The sequence below is a fragment of the Rhinatrema bivittatum genome, chromosome 2 (assembly GCF_901001135.1).
Source record: "Rhinatrema bivittatum chromosome 2, aRhiBiv1.1, whole genome shotgun sequence".
Taxonomy (NCBI): domain Eukaryota; kingdom Metazoa; phylum Chordata; class Amphibia; order Gymnophiona; family Rhinatrematidae; genus Rhinatrema; species Rhinatrema bivittatum.
In genome coordinates, this window is record NC_042616.1 from 723,696,594 (window position 1) to 723,710,652 (window position 14,059).

At 41.1% G+C, this 14,059-nt stretch overlaps 1 protein-coding gene across 1 annotated transcript in view; it reads right to left on the reverse strand.

Annotated features, from left to right (window-relative positions):
- The window catches only part of NCALD (neurocalcin delta), a 757,024-nt gene that overhangs the window by 669,542 nt on the left and 73,423 nt on the right, over nt 1-14,059 (reverse strand). Inside the window, exon 2 of the mRNA XM_029591831.1 lies at nt 4,860-4,907. The gene's annotated coding sequence lies outside the window, so the exon portion shown is untranslated. The remainder of the gene's footprint in view (nt 1-4,859; nt 4,908-14,059) is intronic.

Consider the following 14,059-nt stretch of genomic DNA (forward strand, 5'->3'; position numbering starts at 1 on the left):
GGCTCAATTCACTGAATCCAAATTTGCAATTCACTATGCAAAATGATTCTCACAGTATTGTTTTTTTGGACATTTTGGTTCACAGAGCTCATTCTCATTATTATACTACATTGTACAGAAAAGCCACCAAAAGGAATAATTTGCTATACTATTCTATTTTCCATCTATATCACTTAAGATCCAATTTACCAGTGGGCCATTCCTGTGAATGAGTTTTTAGCTCACTTGGGTAAGCTTGACTGGGTAAATGTAACATCAGGACTTGCTAGAGACATAAAGTTCCTGGATGTAATAAATGACTGCTTCATGGAGCAATTGGTTCAGGAACCAACAAGAGAGGGAGCTATTTTAGATGTAATGCTTAGTGGAACGCAGGATTTGGTGAGAGAGGTAACGGTGGTGGGGCCACTTGGAAATAGTGATCATAACATGATCAAATTTAAACTAGTAATAACTGGAAGGGGGACAATAAGTAAATCTGCAGCTCTAACACTAAACTTTCAAAAGGGAAACTTTGATAAAATGAGGAAAATAGTTAGAAAAAACTGAAAGGTGCAGCTGCAAAGGTTACAAGTGTTCAACAAGCATGGACATTGTTTAAAAATACAATCCTAGAGGCGCAGTCTAACAGAGAGACTGAAAGAATGAACAGAATGCTTAAACAGTTTCTACGGTCCTACGTTAATTCAAGACAGAGTGACTGGGCGGAACTGCAGCCTTGGGCAGAATTTGCTATCAACTCACATCCTGCTACATCTATGGGGTCTTCTCCCTTCCAACTCGTCTATGAACGACAACCGCTTCCTCCTCTGCAAATTCCATTATCAGTGGCTTCTCCTGCCACACAGGCCACTGCAGCAGAGTTATCTCAGTTTTGGAAGCAAACGAAGGATCTTCTCCTTAAAGCAGGACAGAAAGCAAAAAAGATCTACGATGCTCACCATCGAGAGGCGCCTCAGTTTCAGCCTGGAGTCAAGGTCTGGCTGAGTACCAAGTTCCTCCTTCTTAAAATACCTTCAGCACATTTTGCAACTCGCTATGTAGGACCCTTTGCCATTCTTCAACGCTTGGGAAATCTGACGTAGAGTTTAAAACTACCTCCATCAATGAGAATACATAACGCCTTCCTTGTCTCTCTGTTAAAACCCTTGATGCTCTCAGAGTTCTCTAAGAAGACCCCAGAACCCACTAACCTGGACATGGAGGACGATATTGAGTATGCTGTAGATGACATCTTGGATGTCCATAAAAGAGGCAAGACGTGGGAATACCTCATCTTCTGGGAGGGTTATGGACCAGAAGAAAACTCATGGGAGTCTTTGGCCAACATCATGGACAAAGACATGGTACGCCAATTTCAACTTGCACACCCTCAAAAACCTAGACCACAAGGAAGAGATCCTGGAGGGGGCTCTTTGAAGGGGGATACTGTTGCATCTGTCGGTCGCAGACAACTGCGACCGCTCTGCCTCACCTCTCTTTTACCCTTTTCCTCCTCCCTGGGAAGGATGGCTGCCTCCGCTGCTGTTTGCCGAAACCCTCGGCGTCTCCGAGCCAGCATGGGTGTCCCCATCCGACATGCTTCTTCCTGAGGCCTCCTAGGGCACGCGTGCGCACGCTGCCTACATTTTTTAATACGTCATGGCAGGAACCTCGGGGCGGCCCCACCGCATGACATCAGTACCTCCGGGTATTTAAACCTCTGCTCCGCTCCAAGGACTTCGGTTTTGCTACTCTGACCGCTTCTAAGCTGCTCGCTTGGATTCCTCATGACCCTTCGGGATATCTTGCTCCTACGGAAGTTCAGGGTACCCACTCCTCGGGGGCCTCTCGCTTCTACTCACTCTCCGGGGTTAATCTGCCTAACCTAAAGGACACCCGCTCCTCGAGGGTCCTGTCTGCTTTCTTTCAGGAACCCTCAGCATTCCTAGGTACTCGCTCCTCGAGGGCCTATTCTGTTCAGGTTATCCTGTACCTCGGACCACAGGTCCCTCTCTTCATTCAACTACCTAAGGAAGTTATCAGCACTGCTACTCTGTGAGTATCTATGCTCCAGCTCTCCTCGTTCCACCCTTCAGGTTCATGGCCTATCCCGCGCTGTGGAACACTACCGGACCTTTGCTACATCGGGGTGAGACCATCTACTACAGAGACTGTCTAGGCTTACTGTAACATTGCTGGACTACTGCACTGTCCTTTCCTTGGGCAAGATTCAGCTCATCAACAGCAGTATAATAAAGCTTTCTTTCCTCAGTGTCTGCTTACTAGAGTCTAGCCAATTGTTGTGGTTCCCCATGGGGCCCCTCCCCATGGAAGGAGTCATCGCCACTTCGACCAAGAGTCCACAATATGCCACAAACCCAACAATATGCAACAAACTCCTGCAATTTTTGTGTTTAATCTTTTATGTGGGAACCATCTGGTAAGATCCTCAGTGTGGCTTTGCCAGACAGTTACGTCAGTATACTAATTGTTTATCGCCCTTTGTGGTCTACCTTATCATCTACCCCTGCTCTAAAGTATACATCGGAAGAACTAAACACAAGATTAAAATGCAACTAGTGGAACACAAAAGTTGTGTGACAACAAAAAAGATAATTGCACCACTTGTGCAGTCCTGCTTGGATATAACTACACTTTTGACAACTTGAAATGGGGTTTTATAGAGTTTATTCCTCCCTCTCCATGAGGGGACTATTCCCAGCAACAGCTTAACATGAGAGAGCAATTTTGAATTTTCCAACTACATCCCATATCGCCATATGGGCTTAACTTCGAAGTTAAATAGTACTCTATTATTTAAGCATTCCAACATCATTATTAGGAATGTCCATTTGGCAGCTTAAAATACCACTCTTCCTGTCATGTCTTCCTTCTAGTATTTTTACCTTTCAGTGACAGCTTTTGGCACTACGAAACTAAGATGCTGTCTGACGAGAGAGACATTTTGTGATGTTTAAATATAATTTAATAATGCTTTTAAAATAGTCTATGCAAGTATACCATAATATTTCTGTGTTGTCCTTTCTAAGTTGCACTGTGAAATTAGAGCAATACTCTTCCTTTTTTCAGAAAGATTAGCTTTTGTGACTCAAGAAATGCAACATTGTCTATTTTGACTATGTATGTTTGGCTATTTTCCACCAAGATCTGTGGATTGGTGGAATAGAAATATTTTAAAATAAATAAACTCACAGCATTGTCAAGATAAGATTGCTTTGAAGTTATTTTATTTATTTATTTATTTATTTATTTAACATTTCTTTTATACCGATATCCGTTCGCACATCGTATCGGTTCACAGTGAACAAAAAACCATTGGGCAGTGCCCGTACATATAACATATAACAGATAACATAATATAATATGATGAACTAGGCAACATATAAATACATGTTTGGGAGGAGCCCTTACATATAACAGGCATCAATGGGTAGATGCTATGGAATATAACTATAACTAATTAACTATATACATGAAAGTGCAAAGTACAAAATCATCAGACATAAAGGCGTTCATACCAAGATATCAGTATAACATTCATAGGGGGGTTTTATGTAATAGGGGGTGAGATGGAGTAGGCTTGCTGAAAGAGCCATGTTTTAAGTTTCTTTTTGAAAGTGGGGGTATAGGTCTCTATGCGGATATCATGGGGCAGTGAGTTCCATATGGTGGGGCCGGCAAGAGAAAAGGCTCTGTTAATAGTGGAGGAAAGTTTAAAAGATTTAATAGATTGGGCACGGAGTGTTCCTTGGAGAGCTGGGCGTGTAGGTCTCTTGGAGGTACGAGGTAAGAGGGGGGGGGTTAAGCCAGTTGAGGATGGAATTTACTAGACTCTTATGTATGATCGAGAGTGTTTTATAAAGAATTCGTGACTGTATAGGGAGCCAGTGTAGTTCAATAAGTGTGGGGGTGATGTGATCTCTTTTCTTTGTGTTTGACAATATTCGAGCGGCGGCATTTTGTAGGAGTTGAAGTGGCTTAGTGTGTGTTGCAGGAATGCCAAGTAAGAGCGCATTAAAATAGTCAATCTTCGATAAAATAAAAGCTTGGAGGACAAGCTGAATTAACATTTCCCCCGATGCAAATCCTAATGTGAAATACAGACCTGTGTTGGGGGATTATAGTGTGTTGGGCGATTATAGTGGTAACCAACAGTTCATATTTGTTACATACTGCCAGAAGAGTTAAGTTCTTCATTTGTTTTACTTGCAATATTTGTAAAAAACAAAACATGGATTATGCTTTGGTCAAATGAGTATATATAAGTCAAGCTGAAGGCTTATTCAGCTGCAAGTGCCTAGTTATAATAGCTGTGAAGAGATTTTGAGATTAATACATATAGGATGTACTCTTATTTATTTATTTTGCATTGCTAGTGGTCCTCCATTCTGCTGTGACATTTTAGTTGGATATTATGCTGGTAAGTCATTCTGTACTTTGTGTTCTGAATACTCTGATAGTAGAGTGAGTAACAAATCCTTGTAATGAATAAAGAAACATGTTTTAACTTGCAATGTTTCAAATAAAGTGCCAGCTTTGGTATCCTAAAAGCATGCATCTTAAAATATTTATAATACTACTTCAAAGTACTAGCTCTACTTGTTTTAACAAGCTTTTCCAAAAGTAAATTATTTCACTTAATGATCTGTGTAGTCCATTGGTCTATCCAGATAAGATGCATAGCTGCTCTAGAGTGTGAACACAGGAAAGTCATTTAAGGTTATTCATCAGGTACAGAAGTGAGAACATCTGGGAGCTTTAGCTTTTGCCAGTGTAGATCTCTATTAGCAGAAATCAAACTATGACCATATACAATAATAATAATAAGAAAACTGTGTGATGGTGAAGCTCTTTACCTAATGCTGATCAACTGGTCCTCATTGTATAAGCCTGTCAAAATCAATCTGTTAAAAAAGAAGATAAATGAAAGATACATAAAGATATGGATATATCTACAGAGATATATATATATATATATCTACAGAGTTGGCTATCTTTTTTGATAACAAAATCAAAAACCTTCTTGCCCCCCTGGCTTCAACTAACATGGCTCCAAACCCTTCGCAACCATTAAGCCTCGCAACTAATAACCCTCCACCAAATATCCACAGACCGTCACTAGAAATTCTTGAACAGACATCCTCCCTGGAAATTGAATCAATAATCAAGAAAATGAAACCTTCCACTCATCCTCTGGACCAAATACCGACCAAACTACTTCTCACCATCCCTAACACCATTGCTAAACCGCTGGCAGACATCATAAATTGCTCCCTCAATCAAGGATCGGTCCCGGACTCCTTAAAAATTGCTTCACTTAAACCCTTACTTAAAAAACCCAACCTAGACCCAGCCGACCCTGCAAACTTCCGCCCCATTGCAAACCTACCTTTTATAGCCAAGCTAATGGAAAAGCTTGTCAACATCCGACTCACAGACTACCTTGACTCCCACAATATTCTCTACCCCTCTCAATTCGGATTCAGGAAACGCCTAAACACAGAATCCCTCCTTCTTTCTCTAACGGACAACATCCTGATGGGCCTTGACAAGGGACAATCTTACCTGCTAGCCCTTCTCGACATCTCTGCCGCGTTCGACACGGTAAACCACAATATCCTCATTAACCGCTTAATGGAAATAGGCATATCCGGCTCTGCACTGCTCTGGTTCACATCCTTTCTGAACAACAGACACTACAAAGTCAAAATAAATGACAAAGAATCTCACTCCATTCCATCAAACCAAGGTGTACCTCAGGGTTCGTCTCTTTCCCCTACCCTGTTCAATATATATCTACTCCCTTTATGCCAGCTACTCAATAGTCTCAATCTCACCCACTTTATATACGCGGACGATGTACAAATCATAATCCCCATTTCAGACCCCATCTCTACTCTAAATTTCTGGAACAACTGCTTACACGCCATAAACCTTCTGCTCTCGAGTCTCAATTTGGTCCTAAATACTTCCAAAACGGAACTACTGGTTATCTCCCCTTGTGACAACAACCCCCTCGCAAATAATGCTAGCATCCCATTAGCAAACCAGGTCAGAGATCTTGGGGCCACCCTTGACTCTAGAATGAATTTCAAAAAATTCATTAACGCCACAACCAAAGAATGCTTCTTCAAGCTACAGGTCCTGAAGCAACTTAGACCGCTCTTACACTTCAAGGATTTCCGTTCGGTGCTTCAAGCCATACTGTTTTCAAAGATCGACTATTGTAATGCTCTATTACTTGGTCTGCCTGCTTCGTCCACCAAACCTCTTCAGATGCTGCAAAACGCAGCGGCTAGGATCCTTACAAACACTCGTCGCAAGGACCATATCACACCAATACTAAAAATTCTACACTGGCTGCCCATCCAATATAGAATACTTTTCAAGGCTCTCACCATCATCCACAAATCAGTCTACCAGCAATCCACTCTCCAACTCACCTTCCCACTTGAATTACATACTTCCGCAAGACCGATCAGAACTGCCTACAAAGGTTCGCTCAAGGCCCCCCCCAACAAATCATCGGTCCACAACACTATTCACAAGCGAGCTCTTTCAACAGCAGGTCCACTACATTGGAATTCACTTCCACAAGACTTACGCCAAGAACAATGCCATTCAACTTTCAGAAAGAAATTGAAAACCTGGCTTTTCGCAGAAGCCTACCGCTGAAGGATCTCCTCAACCATCACTGACTCTCACTCCCCCACCCCTCCCCTATCCCTTCCCCCCACCCAACCTCACCCTTTCCTTCTCCCTCTGGACATACCAGGCTAATAACTGCCTAGGACAAACCTATGTTTTGTATCTTACAGTTTTTGTTGATTTATATATTTATCTCTCTCTAATTGTTTCTTAGTTTAAACTCTGCACTGTCTTCCATTGCCCAGGTTTTATGCTCCCTGTTTAATGTAACTTTACTTTCTACCTTGATGTTAATTGGTTTCCCCTCAGTTACATTGTAAACCGGTACGATAAGACCTAGTCTTGAGCATCGGTATAGGAAAAGAAATTAAATAAATAAATAAATAAATATGTTTCTTACAAGATAAAGGGAAAAAATTTAGTTTAGTAAAATATCTAGACTGCTTTAATGAATTTAAAAAAGCTATTAAAACATATATTTTTTCTTTAGCATTTCCAGCTCCACCCACATAATTTCTCTTTTTTTATGCTTATCTTACTCATATTTTATGCTTTTCTATAACTTTGTTATTTTATGTTATTGCTTGCTTTATTTCTTTTTAAACTTTGTTCAATTGATTATGTAGGTTTTATTCTGTAAAATGCCTAGATCTAACATTGTTTGTATAGGTGGTACACAAAAAAACTTTTAAATAAATAAATGAATAAATAAAATGCGCTCAAAGCAGTTTATAAAAAAGTTAAACAAATTATATTATTAGATGATTTTACAATAGTAGATGATAGAACATGTAAACAATGTGCTACTTGTAAAAGCAGGTGCTTTCCTTAGTCTTAATATATTGATCAACATAAATAAAACACTGAGCTCCATATTCAGAGAATATCCAGCTAGAAAGTTAGTCAGATAAGCATATCTGACTAACTTAGCTGGGATATTCAGTGGTGCAGTCACTTTATCTGGATAACTTTAGACCTGCTCAACTTATCCAGCTAACTTGGCCAGATAAGTCTGAATATCTCCACTTATTCAGCTAAGTTAGCCAGATATGTATACATGTCCAAGGACGTCCCATCCCGCTCACCACTTAGATAACTATTTAGCCATATAAATAGTTATCTAACTAGGTACAGCTGCTGAACATGGCCAAATATCCAAATACTTCCACTTAAGAACATAAGAACATGCCATACTGGGTCAGACCAAGGGTCCATCAAGCCCAGCATCCTGTTTCCAACAGTGGCCAATCCAGGCCATAAGAACCTGGCAAGTACCCAAAAACTAAGTCTATCCCATGCTACTGATGCTAGTAATAGCAGTGGTTATTTTCTAAGTCAACTTAATTAATAGCAGGTAATGGACTTCTCCTCCAAGAACTTATCCAATCCTTTTTTAAACACAGCTATACTAACTGCACTAACCACATCCTCTGGCAACAAATTATAGAGTTTAATTGTGCATTGAGTGAAAAGAACTTTCTCAGAGTAGGTTTAAATGTGTTACATGCTAACTTCATGGAATGCCCCCTAGATAGATAAATCCAAACTTATCTGGCTAAGTGGCACTCACTGAATATCAGGCCCTTTATTTTTATTTTTCAGCAGCTAAGTTTTCTGTGCAGTTCATGTCAAGTTCTGGGTATGCCGTATCCTCTCATGTATCAACAAACTTGAAGTCACCGCCAGAAAGGTTGGTATTCAACACTGCCACAACAGTGTAAAGCTCTTCTTTCAGTTAATACTGAAGGGTTATCAGGGTTTACAAGGATATCTTCCCTTCTAAAAAGGCTCTAGAGGCTATACTGCTCAGTGTATTGGTGCAGATCTTAATAAAGGTCAACGTCCAACAGGTGAATGTTTTCCAACTTACGGAAATTATTTGGCAGTATGACAAGATATTATTACGCTGACAGAAATCATTCATGTTGACTCCCTGACACTGAAATGGATGTTAATCTGCTGTTTGATTAAGATGGTATAAAAGTTTATTATCCCAGACATTATCTCAACCTCATAATAAATCTGCACAGTATTCTAGGTTCAACATAGCTGTCCAAGATGTCAGTTCACAGTCTTAACTAATTTTCAATCTCCCTTCTTACTACTCACATAAATGTACTCCTCAGCAGCAATCCCTCCATCTGAAATTCACATAATGTTGTGCATGATCCTCTCTGAGAGCAGTTGGAAGCTCCGTCAGAGAGCCGGACTGGTAAACACGGCAGCCATTTCCCTGGTAACATCTGCCACAGCTTCCTTCCTCTGCAGCTCCTTCTCACAATCTGACTCACACTTTCTATAGGAGCATGCCCAGTTTCCTCAAAGTGGACCAAATCTGTCTTCTGCCTGGGGTGACTGGATTATACCAAAGGGGGGGGGGGGGGGGGGGTTACACAGTCATGTGACAAAGGATACATTTTGAACTGAGAATTAATCTGGAAGCACAGAGACATTTTGCAAGAGAAAGATGGGCAATAGCCAAGGCTGAAGCTATAACAATTGGTTCTTCTGCTCACAAGTTTCAAACTTGTGCTATAATTCATCCCCTCTCTGTTACTATGTATCCAGTATATGCACATATAGTTTTCTGTGTAATTACACTTTGGAAGTATTTGCCTATGTACCAAGGATACACTCTTTACAGATCCAAAGAAAGGGGATTTCATGTGTGGCTGAAGTTGTCACTTGGCTGTGAGTATACAAGGGGTACTTTTAATTAAATTGGACAGTCTAGGAGCCTATAAAAAATTAAACAAGTGTGACACAGGTCCTAAATCAGGTCCTTGTCACTAGAAATGTGCTCTTTGAGAAATGCTATGGGATATCACTTAACCTCTGTTTAGGGGGTTAATGGAGATGTACATTTGTGGTGGAGGTTTATTAAGGGGAGTTTTCCCTGATTCAATATAAATGTTATCCTAAGAGTGAGAATTTGCCTGTAGATTCTTGGAGATGTGGAAAGTTGTTTGATGTAAGGAACTTGGCAGTGCTCTTGGGAGGCAGCTGGTCTATCCAGTGGAAGACAGAGAATTGTCATCAGGCTCTTAAACAGTATACTGAAGCAGCTCATGGATCACAACTGCCTTGTGGGAACTGCCAATGAGGTAAGTGACATCACCAGAACTCCTCCCATCTAAGGCTCCTTCGAAGGAGCAACAGATACCTCAGTAAAAGAGATCTCATAAGAACATAAGATATTACATACTGGATCACAACAAGGCCCAACATCCTGTTTCCAACAGTGGCCAATCCAAGTCACAAGTCCCTGGCAAGTGCACAAACATTAAATAGATCCCATGCTACTAATGCCAGCATAAAGCAGGGACTATTCCCCATTCATTAATAGTAGTTTAAGGACTTCTCCTCCAGGAAATAATTCAAACCTTTTTTAAATCCAGCTACATTAACTGCCTTAACCACATCCTCTGGCAATGAATTCCAGAGCTTACTTGTGTATTGAATGGAAAGAGTTTTCTCCAGTTTGTTTTAAATGTGCTTCTGGTCAACTTCATGGAGTGCCACCTAGTCCTTGTATTTTCCAAAAGAGTAAATAACCGTTTCACATTTACCTGTTCAAGTCCTTTCATGATTTTGTAGACCTTCATCATATCCCCCCTCAGCTGTCTCTTCTCCAAGTTGAACAGCCATAACTACTTTAGCCTGTCCTCATAGGGGAGCTGTTCCATACCCTTTATCATTTTGGTCGCCCTTCTCTATATTTTCTCCAGTGAAACGATATCTTTTTTGAGATACGGTGTTCAGAACTGCACACAGTATTCAAGATGCAGTCTCGCCATGCAACAATATAGAGGCATTATGACATCCTCCATTTTATTTGGCATTCCCTTCCTAATAATTCCTAATATTCAGTCTGCTTTTTTGACTGCCACAGCACATTGAGCTGACAATTTCAATACAATATCAATTATGACACTCAGATCTTTTTCCTGGGTGGTAGTTTCTTGTAACCCCTTTTTATGGAGGATTGTGGCTCTTTAGGGCACATAACTAATTTATTTCTTCAAGGGCTGCTTTGGCTAGCAATTCCATCCCACACTTGACTCTCAATCACGATGTTAAAATTTCCCAGTGTGTGTATAGTCATTTGGTGCTTCCCATGAGGTGAGAGCCTGCAAGAATTCATACAAGACCAGGTCTGGGTGTTAAATAAAACTTTACTGACTGATACTCATAAATTAAAATCCATCCATCCATAATATTGAAGTTGTATCTGAATGTTGGTACATATGAGGTTCTAGATAGGTAGGTTTCCTTTCCCAGACAGTTGGGTAGCCCATGGTCATTCTAATGCACATAGCCTACTCAGTGGCTATGAGTGAATCCTAGTGGAGGGGTCCCCAACTTTAATTGCAAAAATCCTTCCTTAGTTCATCTTCATCCTCGGACACCCAGCCTGTCATGGGCCTTTGATGGGTGCAGATCCGACTGGAGTCTCCTTTTCTTGATTTTCCTTCCTTATTGGTTCTTTCATCCAGTATTCACTGATGTTTCTGGGAGACTTTTCTTGGGGGAAAGTCAGTGAGATCAGGCAAGTTCTCAGCTCTGTAGTCCCAGTGGGGGATCCAAAAACCTCCCCACTGTGCTAAAGTCCAAAAACTACTTTAAAGGTTAAACTGGATGCATCTTCTGCCTTTATTGTCTCTCGCAAGAATCATACAGTGCTACTGATCCCTATCATGATTCTCATCCTCCTGCTATATACATTTCAAAGCTTGTGTAACCCTCTTTTGGGGCACATAAAATGATAGAGGTTCTTAAGCTTGCTTAGGGGCTGAGAACCAGTATCTGTGTGTTCAAAAAATAAAACTATGGTTGAGTAAATGGTGTAGTGGACCTGGCCTAGAGGCAAGAGCTGTATTTACTCATATTGGAGAGGGAAAATATGAAATCTGTCCCCTTGGTGTTCATCTGACTGCACCCCAATAATAACATTTTATAACATATCCAGTATGAGTGGACCCTTGGTGCTGTGGCGTGGTTGGCGCAGCCTAGTGGGCAAGCCCACTAGGCCCATACTGTCAGCTGGCGATTGTGCCCTGCGATGGGCCCGGCAGGAGCTTCACCTTTGCCAGCCATCTCCCCCATAGTCTTTCCGTGATAGCCTTATCTTCCTTAAATGTCCCTTTAACCTCTCAATCATCTAACAGTCCAACCAATTCCCTCACAGACTTCTTGCTTCAGATATATTTTTTTAAGTTTTTATTGTGAGTTTTTCTCTCTCTATTCAAATTCTCTTTTAGCCTATCTTATCAATGTTTTACATTTAACTAGCCAATGCTTATCCTTTTTCCTATTTTCTTCAGATGGATCTTTTTTCCAATTTCTGAAGGAAGTTCTTTTGGCTAAAATAGCCTCTTTTACCTCGCCTTCTAATCATGCCAGCAATGGTCTGGTCTTCCTTCCACCTTTCTTAATGCATGGAATACATCTGGACTGTGCTTCTAAGATGGGATTTTTAAACAATGTCCATGCCTGTTGTACACTCAGTCTTAACCTTGCAGCTGCACCTTTCAGTTTTTTCCTATTTTCCTCATTTTATCAGTTACCCTTTTGAAAGTTTAGTGCTAGAGATGTATATTTACTTATTATCCCCCTTCAAATTTTATTATGTTATGATCACTATTGCCAAGTGGCCCCATCACCATTATCTCTCACACCAAATCCCGTGTTCAACTAAGAATTAGATATAAAATATCTCCCTCTCTCATTGGTTCTTGAGCCAATTACTCCATGAAGCAGTCATTTATTCCATCCAGAAACTTTACCTCTCTAGCATGTCCTGATGTTACATTTACCCAATCAATATCGGGGTAATTGAAGTCTCCCTTTAATACTGCACTGCCAAATTAGTTAGCGTCCCTAATTTCTCTTAGCATTTCCTCAACCGTCTTATCATTTTGACCAGGTGATAATAGTATAGCCTATCGCTAAACTCTTTCCCTCACATACAAGGGATTTCTACCCATAAAGATTCTACTGTGCACTTAGTCTCTTGCAGGATGTTTATCCTATTAGACTCTATGTCATCCCAGACATAAAGTGCCACCCCTCTCCCACCAAATTGATCCTCCCTATCATTGCGATATCATTTGTACCCTGATATAGCACTGTCTCATTGGTTAACCTCATTTCCTCTGAGATGCCAGTTTGTCTATCTCATCATTGACTGTATACACCCTAACTATCCCATCTTATTTCATAGACTTCTGGCATTGTCATACAGATATTTCAAAGCGTAGGGATGTGAATCGTTTTTGAACGATTAAAATTATCGTCAGATAATTTTAAAATCGTCCAAAATCGTTAGAGTGCACGATACAATACAAATGCCCACGATTTATCGTCAGGGGCATTTGTATTGTATCGTTAAATAGGGCACACCAAAAAAGCCCCTAAACCCACCCTGACCCTTTAAATCGACCCGACCCGACCCATCGCTATTTTTTTTTTACGGAGGCCCGAGCCGCAAAAAAAAAAAAACAAACCCATCTGACCCTTTAAATCGACCCCCCCCCCCCCCCGACCCATCGCTAATTATTTTTTTACGGAGGCCCGCGCCGCAAAAAACCCCAAAAAAACCTATCCGACCCCTTAAATCGACCCTCCCCCCCTCCCGACCCGACCCAACCCAACCCATCGCTATTTTTTTTTTACGGAGGCCCACGCCGCAAGAAAAAAAACGTGGGCCTCCGTAAAAAAATAATTAGCGATGGGTCGGGTCGATTTAAGGGGTCGGATGGTTTTTTTTGTTTTTTTTGCGGCGCGGGCCTCCGTAAAAAAATAATTAGCAATGGGTCGGGTCGGGTCGGGAGGGGGGGGGGTCGATTTAAAGGGTCGGATGTTTTGGTTTTTTTTTGCGGTGCGGGCCTCCTAAAAAAATGTGAATTGGAATCGGAAACGATTCCAATTCACATATCTTAACGATCAGATTCGAGCCCCCCCGCAGCCGAATCTGATCGTTAAGACGATCTGGCACACGATTCACATCTCTATCAAAGCGTGCTTTTTGTATGTATTAACAACTTGCTTTCCAGTTGACAGGAATAATTTGGAATCTTTTAGCTCAGGTGATTCCTTACTTATAGGCATTTGGACTATTTTTGCTCTTATTGTAACCTCTCTTTTGGGATGCCCTAACTCTCCTGTTTCATTAGTATCCTCCGGATATATCTCCCTCCAAACCATGCACTGCTGAGCGATTGTCAGCTTTCCTCCTTATTCTAGTTTAAAAGCTGCTCCATCTCCTTTTTAAAGGTTAGTGCCAGCAGCCTAGTTCCACCCTGGTTAAGGTGGAGCCCATCCTTTCAGAAAAGATTCCCCCTAACCCAAAAGGTTACTTATTTCCTTACAAAATGGAATCCCTCCGCCAGTGGCTGAAGAAGGCAAC